General features: G+C 45.7%; 1 long non-coding RNA gene and 1 pseudogene across 1 annotated transcript; both read left to right on the plus strand.

Moving 5' to 3' along the window:
- The first annotated feature begins 1,267 nt into the window (after positions 1-1,267).
- Positions 1,268-3,800, plus strand: LOC123158625 (putative disease resistance protein RGA4; annotated as a pseudogene).
- A 64-nt stretch (positions 3,801-3,864) lies between these two features.
- On the plus strand, positions 3,865-4,576 carry LOC123160542 (uncharacterized). The gene is made up of 2 exons (XR_006480247.1): positions 3,865-4,046; positions 4,141-4,576. It is a non-coding gene; the product is annotated as an uncharacterized lncRNA (long non-coding RNA).
- The last annotated feature ends 355 nt before the right edge of the window (positions 4,577-4,931 follow it).

The following is a 4,931-nucleotide window of genomic DNA, read 5'->3' on the forward strand; positions in this document are numbered from 1 at the left end:
CAGTAGTTTTATTTTCTTTCTGAAAATGGCTAGCCCAGTTTTTTTGTGATTTGTCAAGTAAGTCGCTTTATCAGGCTTGTTGGGCTGCAAATCTTTCAAGATGAGGAAAGTTTATTTGGCTGGCCGAGAAAATGGCCTATCAGTAATGAGAAATGGGTTATACATTTTTAAAACACATCAAACCGGCAATTAGTTTCAAATATCTTTTTTTATTTCGAGATTTTAATTTGCATTGATTTTTATGCGTCGACAATTTATTGGATGTTATATTGATATACATTTATTTTTAAAATCAGTCTGAATGTGACTCGAAATTTCGAGATTAAAAACAGTTCAGACCACACCGACATATGTAAAATTTCGTATAATTTTTTAACCGTGGCCATAATATGAGCTGTAATGCTTAAAAAAAGAATATGGGCTCCAAAAAAACCCGTAAGAATTAGCAAATGGGCTGTAAATTATTTGAAATAATGGCAGATTGGTTGTATGCTATTTTCCACAGATTTGAGGCTTTCCACAGATGGCATGTATATTGTTGGATGTCCATCCAACGGCCGTCATGCTTCTTCAATCTCTGCTCTTCCTGCTGCAGCCGCTCAAACAAGCACCGGCGAGACTGCCTGCTCCCTCCTCCCCGCGGTCAGCTATGCTACCGCGCAGGCCTCACCGCCCCACCACACTCCCATCGTTGGCCTAGCCATCCCTCTACTCACCCGCAGTCCCACACCTGCTGTTATTCTCCGGCGACGGCAGACGAACCAGTAAACCCTCGTACAATCGTACTCCCCTCCGTGTGGGAAACAACTGCCGAGTCTTCCCTGCCTCCGTGCCGTTCCCTTCCTAGGGCTCGCCGTCGTCCACCACCCTGGTGCTCTCGGCGCGGCCTGGTCAACGTGGTCAACGACCGACATACATCTAAAGTGGACTGTACGTGGAGAGACCGACAACTGGGTCCATGGCCGCACGCAAGGAAATGCCTCCTTATTAGCACCCCCATCCTGCCCAGCCCAGGCCATTATTGCGTTTGAAACAAAGCTGCTAGATTCGTCGTATGCGCCAGATTGGTCCTAGAGCAAGCAGGGCGTACTCTACTCTCCACCCCACCACTTCAAAGTTCTAATAATGGCGGCGACAGTGGTGGTCAGATTTGGGGAAGAACACTTCGTCCTATGCGCATCCGATCCGTGGAGAAGCCATTCTAGAAGCCCCACCATCTTTCTCAGCTGAGGCCATCATTGCTCTCTGCACTTGGGTACCTCTGCTCACAAGATGAACAGCGCTCAAGCCACAGGTGAAGTGAAAAATTGCTTGCTTCCATTACTTGCTCCCACATATACTGGGCATTGTTTCCTTCCACGCTCCTCACAAGCAAACAAACACATTTTTGCTCACACCATTGTTCTCCTCTCCATCTAGCGAGGCGCTGTAATGGCGGTGACGGTGGTGGTCAACATCGTGGTCGGACCGCTGGTCAAGATCGTGCTGGAGAAGGCGTCCAACTACCTCCTTGACAAGTACAAGGTGATGAAGGGCATGGAGGAGCAGCATGAGGTCCTCAAGCGCAGGCTGCCCGCCATCCTCGACGTCATCGCCGACACCGAGCAGGCGGCAGCCCACCGTGAAGGGGCGGCGGCCTAGCTCCAGGCCATCAAGAAGGTGACCTACCAGGCCAATGAGGTCTTCGACGAGTTCAAGTACGAGGCGCTTCGTCGGAAGGCTAAAAAGGAGGGACACTACAAGGAGCTTGGCTTCAGTGTGGTAAAACTCTTTCCCACCCACAATCGTTTTATATTCCGTAACAGGATGGGAAGAAAGCTCCGCAAGATTGTGCGGGCCGTTGGGGTCCTTGTGGCTGAAATGAAGGACTTTGACTTCAAGCATCAGCAACCACTGCAGGTGTACAGCCAGTGGCGATAGAAGGATCATGATATCTTTGATCCGGAGAAAATCACCAGCAGATCGAGAGCAAAAGATAGGAAGAAGCTTGTTGATATACTGGTTGGTCAAGCTAACAATGCAGATCTCACAGTTGTTCCCATCGTTGGAATGGGTGGTCTGGGAAAGACCACGTTAGCTCAACTTGTCTACAATGACACTGAAATTCAGAAGCATTTCAATTTGCTGCTATGGGTGTGTGTCTCTAACAACTTTGATGTGGATTCTCTGGCTAAAATTATAGTTGAAGCAGCTCTCGAGAAAAATGGCACAGAAGCAGCTACTTCCATGAGGATGAAGACACCGCTGGATGGCCTTCAGAATGTATTGAGCGGGCAAAGGTACCTCAACTGAGGACCCAGGCAAGATTGGATAACGTTGGATCGGATAACGTTGTTGATGAACCTAGCAGTCGGGATGATGCAAAAGTGCTCGAGGAACTTAAACCTCATGATGGGCTGCATGCTATAAGGATACACACCTATGGAGGCACCACCTTTCCAACATGGACACCTATGTTGCAAAACATTGTTGCGATCCATATTTCTCATTGTAACAAACTGCAATGGTTCTATAGCGGTGACATTAACACATCCTTTGCATTTCCAAATCTGAAGGAGCTTACGTTGCAAGAGCTTGTCTGCTTTGAGAGATGGTGGGAAATAGATAATGGAACGCAAGGAGAAGTGGTGATGTTTCCTCGGCTTGAGAAGTTGCGCATTAGTCAGTGTGAAAAGTTGACAGCATTGCCAGGGCAACCGACCTTCCCAAACCTCCAGATCACTCGTATTGAGGGATTTCCAGAGTTGACAACTAGAGTTGAATCACCAAAGCTCAGTGTATTAAAGATGGAAGGACGTGATGTACAGTTGTTTCAGTGGGTAGCCAGGCATATGACTTCATTGACCAATGTTGAACTGCATAGCCTTGTGGACAGTACAGAAACAACCTCGGCGGCGGCTGAGCATGGTTTGAGGGAAGTTCTGGATTGCAAGGAAAAAAGGAATGATCATGATTTTCCTCTGACAGTTTTGGTGCTACAAAACTTTAAGCCAGGTATAACAGAGTTGTGTTCATGTTTTGTACACCTGCAAGATTTGTCAGTTTGGAGGTGCCATGCACTCCTCCACTGGCCAGAAAAGGAGTTTGAAGGATTGGTATCCTTGAGGAAGCTTGTGATTCACCAATGTGAGAATCTGACTGGATATGCACAAGCTTCTACCGAGCCATCAACATCGTCAGAAAAGAGTCAGCTCCTTCCACGTCTAGAGTTACTAGTGTTAAGGAAATGTGAAAGTTTGGTTGAGGTCTTCAATGTCCCTGCATCTCTCAGGGTAATGGAAATTCTTTATTGCAAGAAGCTTGAGTCTATATCTGGCAGGAGGCTGCTGCAGGGACAGTCAGCATCGTCGATTCATCAAGGGCCATCTAGTATAGCAGAGGTGTCATCATCATCCGGAGATTGGGCGGAGAATTTGGAAAAACTGAAATTAGTCGAGTGTCATGGCTTAACAGGGGCCCTCCATCTTCCCTCGCCGCTCAAGGCTCTAGACATTGATAGTTGCAGTGGGTTGACATCTCTTGAATCTAGCTCAGGAGAGCTTCCATTGTTGGAGTGTCCCTACCTTTGGAGTTGCAATAACCTGTTATCCCTACCGGAATGGCCACAAGCATACTCATATCTCCAATGTCTCTACATTATGAACTGCACTGTTATAAAGACGCTCCCTAGAAGCCTGCAGCAACGGCTGGGCAACATCCAGGAGGAACATGTAGATGCTCATTATTACGGAAGTAAGCATGCAGCAATTTCTTTGTTACTCCTTACTAGTCAGCTAATTGTGCTAGTTGGATCACTATAATAGCATCACTAGTAGTATGAGAGAAAAATGAAGCAAAGTAAATGTTCTTCAAACCTAAATTCGTCATTTCTTAATTTATTGATGTTCCTTGAGTGTAATTTTTTGCATTATCAACCTGTGCAGATAAGCCAAGGCCTATCCCTATCCTGCTCAAACCAAAGACATGGAAATGCGCCATCCGTAGAGATTAGAGAGCTATAAACAGAATCTCAGGGCGAGAATACCAATATCGAAGTTATTCCAGAGGTTTGTGATGTAGAAATATGCCGACGCTGCCGGAACCTTTGATTGGTCTTCTTATTTTTTGCAAAAAGAATTAAGCTCGTGGAATTGTTTGCAGAATTCTTCCAGGACACAGAGACCGGAAAGCGAGATCACTTGGGGTGGAGCTATTCTCCTGCGAGACGCACACGAGAAGTTGTTGCCATGCTGAATTGCGAGATCCGTAATAAGCGCTTCTATTGGCTATCAACATTCTGCTCCCAGAAAAAGATCTTGTTTGAATAATAAGTACTTGTAGCCACCTCCTTTTACCTAAGGTCATGTCATTGTATTTCTTTTCCAACAAGCATGGCGGTATTCTTGCCCTGGGCAGTGTCAGTTTTTTGTCGAAATTCTGTTGCAGAGTTTCCCAGTTTTATCTATGGAGCTGTATAAACAGAGTACCACTGCCATTTAGAGTTAGTGTTCTGTCTGCTGCATATATCGGCAATGTTATTTATGAAGGATTTATGAAGCTGTTGATTTCCCCTTAATACTCTGCATCAATTTTTTTATGAAGGGGGTTATCCCAGATTGTGCAATAGGCTTTGGGGGGAACCGGCACAACCCTCTAGGGGTGGCCTATCACATATATATATAATGAGGTGGTATACAACGTTACAATATACACATGTAATTACAATCTAACACCCTCCCTCAATCTTAGCCACTTTCTAATGAATCTAGAAAGGTAAGATTGCGCCTGCAAGTCTCAAACTGTGGCAAAGGCAATGGCTTGGTGAAGATGTCAGCAAGTTGATCCTTGGAAAAAATAAACTTGATCTGTAGTTGCTTCTGAGAGACACGTTCACGCACAAAGTGATAGTCAACTTCAATGTGTTTCGTTCGGGCATGGAATACCGGATTTGC

Source organism: Triticum aestivum, chromosome 7B (genome assembly GCF_018294505.1).
Source record: "Triticum aestivum cultivar Chinese Spring chromosome 7B, IWGSC CS RefSeq v2.1, whole genome shotgun sequence".
Taxonomy (NCBI): Eukaryota; Viridiplantae; Streptophyta; class Magnoliopsida; order Poales; family Poaceae; genus Triticum; species Triticum aestivum.